The sequence below is a fragment of the Polistes fuscatus genome, unplaced genomic scaffold (genome assembly GCF_010416935.1).
Source record: "Polistes fuscatus isolate 324 unplaced genomic scaffold, CU_Pfus_HIC Scaffold4, whole genome shotgun sequence".
Classification (NCBI taxonomy): domain Eukaryota; kingdom Metazoa; phylum Arthropoda; class Insecta; order Hymenoptera; family Vespidae; genus Polistes; species Polistes fuscatus.
Window position 1 is genome coordinate 12,175,887 of NW_025113118.1, and position 12,037 is coordinate 12,187,923.

The following is a 12,037-nucleotide window of genomic DNA, read 5'->3' on the forward strand; positions in this document are numbered from 1 at the left end:
TTGGGTATGATGATTTGATTTTGTCTCTTTACATCCCCTTTGACTGTGAGCTGTTCTAAGTTGAAACGGTTTGCGTGATGAACGACATGCGATCGTTGTTGGACATAGAAACAATTACCAAACATACACATGAAATAATAATGAACAAGCAAAGTTTTCGTCGGGTGCATATATGTATCCATAATCTAACATTGATAGCATTTGCTGGACGCATATATGCGACCGTAACAGTCAAAAAGTTAACCTTTTGTACTTCGAGCGGCGCCGATACGGCGCCCGGCTGATTTCACGTTTCATTAAATATCACAACAAAACTAATTACAGAGTGTGTAGTATTTATCAAAGTTTCTTTTTTTCGACATATAAATGAATAAACTGATAATATTTTATTATTTAGTGACGCAACCCTGACGCATTTGTTCGTTCGAAGAACTCTCCCAAAAAATTCGAGCTTTAATTGTTTAACAAATCGAGAGAGCCCGGGGGATTCGAACCCACGATCTTTCGCATACCGAAAGAACGCTCTACCACTTGAGCCACGAAGACCTGTTGATATTTTATTATTTTTATACGCTTGTTTGTTTATAAATGTTTTTACAGTAACTGTAAAATGTCTACTTAATTTTGCCGAAATCGTCGTCGAGTTGCTGATTCGCGCAAACGAAAAAGGCCTCGAGTGCAAGGGGTTAATAGATGTTTAAATTCGGATGTATACCAAAGAATATAAAAGATTGCCAAGTGAAAAAAGTTGAAGAAGTCTTGATACAATAAATTATATTACTGTAGACTACTGTATAAAGCGATTAATATTATTTATTCCTTTTAAACGTTGTATGAATTTCGTGTAATAGAAATTCGTGTTCTAAGAACTCACGTTATACAAAGGGGAGCGGTGGTGGTGGGGATCGTTTATCGAGGTTGTTTTTTCGTTGAAAAAGAAACCTCGGGGTTTCATCAATCTCTGCGCGAGGCATGCCATTGACCAATAACACGCCACTTTTCAACGCGATAAAGTAATCGTGCACGATTTACGACAACGAGAGGATGACTGGACCAAAGCAAAGTTCTTATTTGAATAATTCAAAAGTCTCGATTAAGGAGACCAAATATCTTTAGATTATTAATACACGAAGAATAATTAACCAACTCTGTAGGAATAGGAAATGTAAGGATAGGAGAGAGTAGTATAACAGTATCCTTCCTTTTTGAATGAAATATTCATTTACCAAGAGATAGGATCGCGAATGTGTAAATAAGATATAAGAAGGAGAAATAAAATATATGTTGTCACTAGTTTGATACTTTTATCTATCTTTATCTAATTCAAACCTTTATTCACGATGTATACTAACGGTACCCCATAAATATTCCAAATTCGTTATATCACGAATCGTTTAATTCAAATATAAACTATTCACGAACGATAATAATTACGAATTATTAACAGTTTTAACTCAGATGATATTAGAATATAAATGTTAATCAAATTTGGAATTCGATTGATTTTAATCAATATTGCGTCGTCCATTTTATAAATACGCGAGATATTTCAAAATACATACGCGAACAAAACTTCAAGGATTATTTCAATACGTTATAAAATAAAAAAAACATTTCGTACGATCAATTGCTCGATATAATCATGTTTCTTATTCTAGCATACTTAAAACTATCCTTGAATTTATATTAAAACATTGTGTATACATAACAAACATATATTAATATATTTTAGAATTTCAATTGTTAGGTTAGGATATTGTAAGCCAAGTCGAATTCTTGGCTTTGAAGCTGAATAATTTGATGCATAATATGATACGCGTGTAAACCGATAAATCTAAAGCTCGACATAGAGAAACAATTGTTTTCTTTCGATGTTATTTGAAAACTTGTGGAACAAAAAAAAAAGAAAAGAATAGGCTCAGAACTTTTCAACCCTCCTAATAATATTTATATATTTAATAGAAAACATATGTTACCGTCAATATCAGAAATATCTCATTAAAGACACGTAATTAAGATAAAGTATCGTTTAGAAAGAAAAGATTACAATAATTGATAGGACATATATATATAAATACAAAATAGATTTACAGTTTAACTCCGTAATCTAATCTCTCGCGTAGATAAAAAGAAATCAAAGAGAAATATAATAGTAAGAAAATATTCGTGATAAAAGCATAGAACATTTTTACGAAACATTTTATCTTTGTTATTTCTTGCACTCCGAGGTGTAATCGTCGTCGTAGTCGTCGTCGTAGTAATAGTATTCGTTGTTGGTTGTCATCAGTTGTCTTCTTCCTTCGTAATAATATGACGAATTGAAACGAGTGCAAGTCGAGACATACTTGCGATCGAGCTAGACGATCCGGCACGAGTTCGACCTTCGCCAAGTTTCCGCTGTCATGACGTAAGATCAACGATGACTTTGCTTTCGAGTACGAGTTGTTTCTCAAAATATATATTCTATCTGTTTAACGTATTCCTCGAAAAATCATTACTAATCGATTTAAATATCGATTAAAACATAAGATAGTCGTAGGTAATACTTCGAACGTAACACGATTTGCCAAGAAAATACTATTGAAATTTATGAAAATACTTTTTCATTTCTCAATGATTCGGAGTTCTGAATTTTTATCAAAATTATTCGATATTTTATGCAAAATGACGATGCGCAACACTTTTGTTTTCAAACTGTCATAATTTACGTATTAAAATTTCTTACGTTAATTATTATTAGCCGACAAATCCGATTGATAATAACATTTATCATAGAAATAGAATTTTATTATTCTAAATCGTATAAATACACCTGCAAATGTATAATATACGAGACTTTCTAAATGAAAATAACAAAACAAAACAAAAAATCTCGTAAGATAGAGGCAAAACTTTTTCATCCGACCCATCCGCGAAATCGCGACTATTATTTAAAAGTGCAATGAAAAAGAAATAAACTAACTCGCGCAATACAATATAAAAATCGAAAAAGAAGAAGTCTGAGCTGTATATGTTTTCTAGACTTGTCCGTAGAAATTTACAGGCGAGGGGCAACAAAAAATTAAAGTAAATAAATAGATGAATAATAAAAAACGAATCCCATATAACCTGCAAGCACGCACGCACGTACGCGAAAAAAAAAAAGAAGAAAAATAGAAAAATAGAAAAACAGGGAAAGAGAGAGAGAAAAAAAAAGTGAAAGAGAGGAAAAAAGCGAGGAAAAATTAGCAAGAAAGATATATAATAAATAAATAAATAAATAAAGAAAGCAAGAAAGAAAGAAAGAGATGTAATACGAGAAAGTAAACACTGCGAAGGGATCGTCGAATCGAACGCGTAACCTCGACGACAAATAACAAGATGGCAGCCGATCGAGCGATAAACTCACTCACTCACTCACTCACTCACTCTCTCCCTCTCTCTCTATTTTTTTCTTTTTTTTCTTTCATGCGCACCTAAATAAACGCATTTGCGAAAATACAATACGAATCTAAATAAATGAAAATATATATTTTAATTACTCACATAAAACAAGTTGATCTCCACGAATTATGATGTAAAAATCCTCAAAATCGATGAATCCTTTCGTAATCAATCCAATTCGTCGAGGAGGAGGAGGATGATGATGATAACGACGACAATGACGACGATGATAGTGTAGAAGTAAATCCAATAAATAATAATCCACAATGAGGAGTAAGAAGAAAGATGTGATGAAACACACTTTGTGACGATAATATTATATCAAATAAACCGAAACTCTCACTTTTTATATTTCTTATTTATTTATTTTCTTTTTCTTTTCAAAATGCACGAGTCGTAATTGTCGTAGCAAACAAGAGAGAGAGAGAGACAGAGAGAAAAAAACCAAGAAAACCCAACTCTTAATGCGCGAAATAAGAAGAAGAGAAACGCGCGAGACGGAGATATTAAAAATAAACTCTCTTTTAACGAGAGAGCTTATTTATTATTATTATTATTTTTCTTTAACTATTATTTCTTTTTTCCCCATCGATCGACACTTATTCCAAGGGCACACTTGCGTGGCGTGGCGTGGCGTGGCGCGCGTTGGCTCTCTCTCGAAGCAACACTTTTCGATTGGCGCACCCACTCGCGGCACTAAACTCTCTGTACACGGACGATATAGACGGAAACGGGAAAACGGACAGGAAGGAGGAAGAGAGACAAAAAATATAGATAGAAAGAAGAAGAAGAAGGATTAAAAAAAAAAGAAAGAAAGAAATAGAAAGGGAAATGGAAAAAGTGTAACACAAATAAATTCTCAACGACGAGAACAACGACGAGTCGAAGTATTTGAAACGGCCATTGCACGGGCCGCCTTTGTACGCCTTTTTCCTCGTTGACACACTAAACTATGATCACAAAACACAATATCAGAGCACCGATAGATTTTTTTTATTTTCTTTTTTTATATCTCACCACTGCTATTATCCTCTCTGTCTTCTTTCTTCTTCTTCGATAATAATAATAATAATCTTCGATATAACTTCACTTAGATTTGATCTCTCAATTAAAACAGACACCTTCAGAGAAAGAGAAAACACGCAGCAAGCTCCTCTTCAAAGTTGATTTCTCGTCCGCGTTATAATCTCATTTCCTTCTTCTTCTTCTTGCATTTGGATTCGTCAAATAAGAGAGAATGTGTGTCGCGTGTGTATTCGTGTATACGTGTGTGTGTGTGACGGCTTTTCTGAAAAACATAAACGATCAAATGTAAATAAGTTGACTATAGAACGGGACACAACACAACGAGTTTAGGATAACGGACAACAAGCGCGCTTTCGATCTACGATCCGATGTTATGTGATTTAGATAGACGATTTAAACGAAAGAGAGAAATAGGGAGAGGAGAGGAGAGTAGAGAAGAGGGATGGAAGGACAAAGGGAGGGATGGAGGGAGGGAGAGTATATGTAGACACACAAATATACATACGGTGAATCGATCGATCGAAGGCCGTCCGCGGAAACGAGCAGACGCTCTAACTCGCGTAAAACGCTGTACCGTCGGCGAGACGTAGAACGGACAACAACGACGACAACGACGAGAAGAAGAAGAAGAAGAAGAAGAAGAAGAAAAAGGAAAAATACAAAACGAAGAAGTAGTAGAAGACGGGAATAATCCTTGAGCGAAAGTCGAGAAGAGAAGAACGTCGGACCGACACAACGACAGCACGCGGTGGAATTCACGGAGGCACTGACAACAAAGAGCGAGAGAGATAAGGAGGAGGAGGAATGGGAGGAGGAGAAGGAGAAGGACGATGAGTGGAAGGGGGATGATGGGGTAGGTGGTGGTAGCCGATCGACGGGGGCATACGAGGGGGCACGAGGACGCACGAAAACGAGCAATGCCGATGATCGAAGCGCAGCAAGGCCCACCGATGAACACACTGACAGACTTGCCTACCACCTCCCTCCCTCCCACCTTCCTTCCTTCCTTCCTTCCTTTCAACAAAATAAGTCGCGTTTAGTAGAGACGTCGACACAACGCAATGACGACGACACAGACGACACAGACGACACGAAGGGATTATATAGAGCGCAAGCGCGCGCGCGCGCTCTCTCTCTTAACGCGCTTTCGTTACGTAAAGGAAGTGCGCGTCGCTTGAGGAGTTGTCATCATCATCATCATCATCATCATCTTCTTATTCTTCTTCTTTGGTCGGTTATCACTACTATTATTTTTATTCTTTATCTTTTAACTCTGATGTTCCATTTAACTCTTATACCGTTCGTCGTCGTCGTTCACCCGTCTCTTCAATTCGACCGATCGAAAGACACCTGTGACGGCACACACTCGAGAGTGGAAAAAAGAAAAAAGAGAGGGGAAAACCAGGAGATTTAAGGCGCGCGAAACCGTATGTATATATGCATGTGATACATATGTGTGTATGTATAATACATTCTCCGTTATTTACCGTAAACTTTTGTAGCCTTCTCCTCCTAGGTTGTTATATTATGTGTTAATCCACATCGTCACACATCGAGAACTCCTTTCTTTCTATGAGAACGGCACCGACGGCGAGGAATAATACACGACGACGCGACGACGACAGCAAAAGATGATCGACGAAAGCGCGAAAGCGCCTTGGATCGTGACTAAACGCTTCTTGATTTTCTTCTTCTGCCTTCTTCTTTCCTCGATTAAAAGTTCTCTCTCCGCTTCTCTTATTAAACACTGGGCGGAACTCCTGGACGTCGTTATCGAGAGAGAGAGAGAGAGAGAGAGAGAGAGAGAAAGAAAGAGAAAGAAAGAGAAAGAAAGTGAGGTACTACTTTACGTGCGTAAATACACACACACGCGCGCAGAGGGAAAAAGTGAGAAAGAGAGAAAAAAAAGAGAGAAAGAGAGAGAGAGAGAGAAAAAAAATGAGAAAGTGATAGGACGGGAAGAAGGGAGAACGTGTGCGCGCGAGAGAGAGAGAGGTTAAAGGGAGAGAGAAGAGAGCACGCGCGAGAAAGAGAGAGAGAGAGAGAAACGGTGTGTTAGGGCGGAACGATACGATCCGACTACGACGGAGGTCCGACTCGAACTAAGCGCCGCGCGCCTCGGCGAGCCGACGTCTCCCCACCCCACCCCGCCCCTCCCGACGTCCCGCCCCGACGTACCTTCCCCCACCACGTCTGTCGCCGTGATACCCATTCCGCTCCCCTCTCCATCCCTCTTCCCACTCGACCTCCTCCTCCTCCTCCTCCTCCTCCGTCTCTTCATCCTCCGCCTCCTTCTCGGCCGGCAGTCGGCCCTCTCGCTTCTACTCTTTTTGTCGAGCCGTTACGATGTTTTTTCTCTTTCTCGCACTCGTTCGTTTTAACCTATCCTCCTCCTCCTCCTCTTCCGCCCCGCTGTACGCCTTACCCACCACCTCTTTCGCGCTTCACGTCGCCGTAGCACGCTTTTCCCAGGAAACTTTCCGGCGCGCCCGAACGTAACTCCGAGAGAGGAATTTATCTGCCAGTACCACCGAAGAATAACGCGGATCTTTCTTCTTTTGCCGTATGTATCTTGCGCCTTTTAGCGAGATAACAAACGAAAACGGACGAACGAATGAACCACGAACGAAAGAACGAAAGAACGAACGAAAGAAAAAAAAATAAAAGGAAACGAACCAGCGAAAACGACCGCGAGTACGATACACTCTTTTAAGTACGCGTGACCCTGAAAGTCGTCGAGTCGAGAGCGTGTATGCTCACCTAACTTATATACGTGTGCATTATACATATATACTATACATACATATATATATATATATATTATATATACGTATCTACTACTTGTTGTTCGTCGACTGAAATTCTACGGAAAAGTAATGGCGTTTGCGGTCTTCCACACCGAAAATACGATCGTGAACCGGTGGCACGAGCTCGTGTTTTTTCGCCTCGTTAGTTCACCTCTTTCTTTCTTTCTCTATCTCTCTTCCCTGTTTGCCGTATAACACGCCGTGTAATAACGTATCTCCGCCCGGTATCGTCCCGTTTTAAACCGCACTGTAATTATACGTGTCCTCTCTCTCTCTTTCTCTCTCTTTCTCTCTCGCTCTCTTTATTACTCTTTTCTCGTTGATTCGCTTTTACGAATTATTTACTTTTTTTTTTTCGCTTTTTACTCTAGTTCACCTTTCCTTCGAACGAATAAGATCCCAAAGTAAAGCGGCGAAGAGAGGAGAAGGAAAGGGAGGGAAGGAAAAAGAAAAAAAGGAGAGAAAAAAGAAAGAGATCGGTGTATTGGGTGTCTCTTTTCGGACGAACGCGTTTCACGACGTAGTTAAACCGAGAATAACTCGATGCCAATTATCGACTTGTCGAAGGTACCTTTTTGTATTCCATTCTGGTAGCAAGACGAAGAAGAGAGAGAGAGAGAGAGAGAGGGAGAGGGAGAGGGGGAAGCTTTCCCCTTCGAAACCATCGACGTTTTCTTCGGCAAACACGTAGGAAGGCCTCTTCTATAAACGGATACTTTGAAACCTTTCGTTTGCTTTACGTGAAAGGAAAGCGTTTAAGGAAGAACGAGCAGTATTTAACACCGTCCTACCGATTCCCTCCCTCCTGCTCCGCCCCCACGCCCCCCTACCTCCTCCACTTTTTCGAATCGTCGGTTAAATATTATTAAAGATTAAAAAGCTTCGATCCAATTAGCATGGACGATAATAATCGATGATGATGATGGAGTATACTGGGTCACGCGAAGTTTTTACTCGAAAAGGATTAAAAAAACTAGAAAGAAGATCTAAAAAAGATTTGACTTGAACTTGACGATCGAAATTAAAGGTGTACGATATACGAAAAATGAATATCTCAATATGTTTTCCTTTGACGAAAGGAAACACAACACACGGTTAACTTGTTGAACTAGAAACGGTGGACCGTACGCGTTCGATTAAAATTGTGCGCTGGTGGTAGGGCACGCGTTGAAGCAGATTATACGAGTAAGCGAAGTGAATTACACGCCATTAAGTAATGAAGCGTATTACTCCGTTAACCAGCAAGAACCCTAAAAGCATCAACGACTAGAAGAGAGTGGCCCGTACCTACTTGTGTGTATACCTAAGAGGGAAAGAGTAAGAGAGAGAGAGAGAGAGAGAAAACTAGGTGGACACGATACGACCGCGAATACCTTTTTCCAATTACTTGAAAACGCTTTACTGTTTAACTTCCTTCTCCTTCCTTCAGCCTAGTTTTTTTTATTTTTTTTCTTACACTCTTTCTCTCTCTCTCCTCGCTTTTCTTTTAAAACGGGGAAAGACTCCGAATGCAGCGAGAGAGAAACGTTAAACGTTTAACGTGCTCGTGTAACGTGCCCGATATCGGACTAAGCTACTTCCGTCGTGGAAAAGTGCAACGTCGAGGAGATGCGTCAACTGGAACGACACGAGCATCGTTGGTAATTGATCTTCCAGGAATTTGCAGGCTCGCGAATAAAATAGGGACGACCGAATCGGTAGATCGTCCTTGGAAAGATTCCAACCGAAAAAAAACGTCGAGGAGAAAAAGGGAAAAGAAGAAAAAGAAAAGAAAGAAAGAAAGAGAGAGAGAGAAGGAGATCATTACTTTTCCGTGACTCCCGTTTGCCTTTGGAAACTATCCAGAGTGTCCAACGTATACCGACGGAGTTACTATCAAAGCTTTTCCTCCTCGGTCTCTTTCTTTTCCTAATAAGAACGAGATCATTTCGTACGGTCGAAATGCTTCACTTACTACTTTTCTTTTCGAAACTGACCGTAGTAGTCTTTCGTAGTTTTAAAAGGCTTCAAGTGTTAGAGGATTATTGGTATATACCTACCATATTGCTCGAGGAACGTTTGCGAAAGAAATCTAACTGTGTTTATAACATAAGAAGAACCGATTTAAGAGACCGTCAAGTTTTGCTACTAGCGATAAAGCTTAGTCTGGTAAGACCTTGAAACGTGTCACACGCCGATGAGAACGCTTCGAGTAACTTTCGTACGTGCTTAGTCACGATTTGCGCCAAAATGTCCAACAAGTTGTCGACGTAGTAGTACCACACGAGTTAAGAAAGAGTAAGAAGGATGCTAGAAAAGACAATATAGACGGATAGACGGATGATATAGTATATAAGATGATAATCGAACGATCTTATATACTTTCAACGTGATTCGACGAACGTTGAGTAAAATGATGAAGAAGATAAAGAAGAGGAAAAATAAGAAGAAGAAGATAAAGAAGAGGAAAAATAAGAAGAAGAAGAAGAAGAAGGGTAAAAGATCCACACAATGTCTTCTCTCTCTCTTAACGAGCTTTAAAATGGTAATAACGGATCGAAGTAGTAGCGAGTACGAGATACGAAAGAACGCACGGAACACAAAGTGGCACTCGTCCAAGACGAACTGCAAAGCTCCTGCTCGCTTTTCTACCGGAAATGCATACGAGAGCAGAGAGACCGAAATGTTTCTTCTTCTTCTTCATCTTCTTCTTTTTCCTTCTTCTTCTACTATTTATTCTCCTTCCTTTTCTTCTTCTTCTTCTTCTTCTTTCTTCTTCGTGCGAGCACACTACATTTACGGATGAGTCATTTTCACGGAAGAAACCACTCATAAATCCGCTTTTACCATGAAAACCAACGCTATTCGAAACAAACAACTCTTGCTGCCTTGCAATGTGAATTCTTTTTTTTATTCTTCTCTCTCCCCGGCGTGCCCATTCTTTAGGATAACGCGTAGAAACTTTTGAAAAGTGACCTTAACGAGGGTTAAAACCTCAAAACCAAATTTGTCGCATGCTGTTTGCCTTCGAACCTCGTAGGGTTTTGTATTCCCGAAAGAATGAGGAAGAAAAAAGAAAAGAAAAGAAAAAAAAAGAAAGGGACTCTAACATATTATACGAGTATTACACGGGTTTTGCAGATACACGCGTCCTGTCTTGGAGAGTAGAAATTTATGGTCAGAGATTTACGACGCTGCTAATTGATGCGACCATCCGAAAACTCCGAACCTTTTTTCTTTCTCTTTTTTTTTTTGTCGCACAAATAAATCCTTTACCGTAACAAACGAGTCGATACTTGTTGCTTATACACCTTCGTTCTAATGTATTTATACCTGATAATCCTTCAATACCTACCTATACGTCAAATGATCTCGTTGGACTTTGTAACTTGCCAAAATAAATGAATCAAATGAAAACAAATATATGAGTCAGCGTTAAATGATATATATTTTATGTAAAAAGTTACCTTTTTTTTTTTTTTTATCATAATCGCGTATTTTAATACTTTTTTTTAAATAATCAAAACAAAGTATCTATTATCTCTCATAGATTTTAACGAGAAATTCAACTATTATCTCCCTTTTGAAGAATCTTTATCTTCGAGATCTTCGAAGGAATCATCGAACCATCGTTAAGTTTTATCTTAGATGGCTGTCCAATTACAGTGCTTCCGACGATGTAGCAACTCGAGCGAACGGTGTATGCAGCAAGGAACCGATAGAACATTGCTCGGAGACGGGAAGAGTGAGAGGAAAAGAGAGTGAACGGAGATGGGAGGAGTGGAAAAGAGAAAGAAACGCGATGGGGAGAATCTGGGTCATGACCTAAATCATTCTCCCCATCGAACTACGTTTCGATCTTTCGTAACGCAAGAAAGTGCTCAATCAAAGAAAGAGGCCTGAAGCATTTTTATAAGCGTTTCAAATAAATTTATTTACGAGTTCCGTTATCTCTTCGCAACCAATTCATTAAACACAAATTAAACTTAAATTTCATTATTTTATTTATCATTAATTGATAGTCGATAACAAACAAAAAAATCCGATATCGGATCAACTTGAATAGAATCATTTTGGTATTCTAGAGATTCCTGATTTCGAATATCTAAGTATTATCATTCAGATATACCAAAGAGCCAAAGACCTTAACTACAGTTGTCCAAGGATTCGTGAATTCGAGGCCGACGCTGTGGTATTCGGAGCACACGACGAACGCAAACCCTTCTCGAAGCTCAACCGCAATGTGAAAAGCAATTCTTGGATTAGAGATGTACGCAATTTTCCAGACTAATTCCGCATGCAAGAATAAAATTTCATTTATACATGAAAATTATTCTTTTTTTAAATCGCGATGATTTTTTTCTATTTATTTAATATCGAGAAAAATTAGATCTTTAAAAATCTGTTATTCAACAATATCGCGAATGAATACGCGAAAGATCAATTTGAAAAGAGAATCTTTCGTACGTTTCATTTCGATTCGTCGCGAAAGTGACGAAAAAAAAAGAAGAAGAAAAAGAAGAGAAAACGGGAAAGTGGGGAGGGGGAAAGGAAAAGGGTTAGATGAGGAGGAGGTGTTTTCAACACAGGAAAGCTGTTGCAACTCGATCAACTTGGCAACGTGGCAAATTCACCTCCACGCAACGTTGCCTGCACGTGAATCAGAAAGAGAGAAAGAGGGAAAACGTGACGGAAAGAGAGAAACGTCTCTCTCTCTCTCTCTCTCTCACTCGAGAACGAGAAATGTCGACGAGTCAGATGTTTCCGAAATATCTTTCTAATTTCTTCAAAGAGAACCGATA

General features: G+C 39.0%; 1 protein-coding gene across 6 annotated transcripts in view; it reads right to left on the bottom strand.

Moving 5' to 3' along the window:
- LOC122521251 (mucin-5AC) overlaps positions 1–6,282 on the bottom strand; it is a 280,846-nt gene extending 274,564 nt beyond the window's left edge. For 5 of the 6 annotated variants that reach the window (XM_043641813.1, XM_043641812.1, XM_043641808.1 and 2 more), the window contains exons 1-2: positions 5,937–6,282; positions 3,526–4,711 (exon numbers count right to left, since the gene is read on the bottom strand). The gene's annotated coding sequence lies outside the window, so the exon portion shown is untranslated. Of the gene's footprint in view, positions 1–3,525; positions 4,712–4,954; positions 5,333–5,936 lie in introns of those variants that run through there. The other variant, XM_043641809.1, reaches the window with a different exon arrangement.
- Between the last annotated feature and the right edge of the window lie 5,755 nt (positions 6,283–12,037).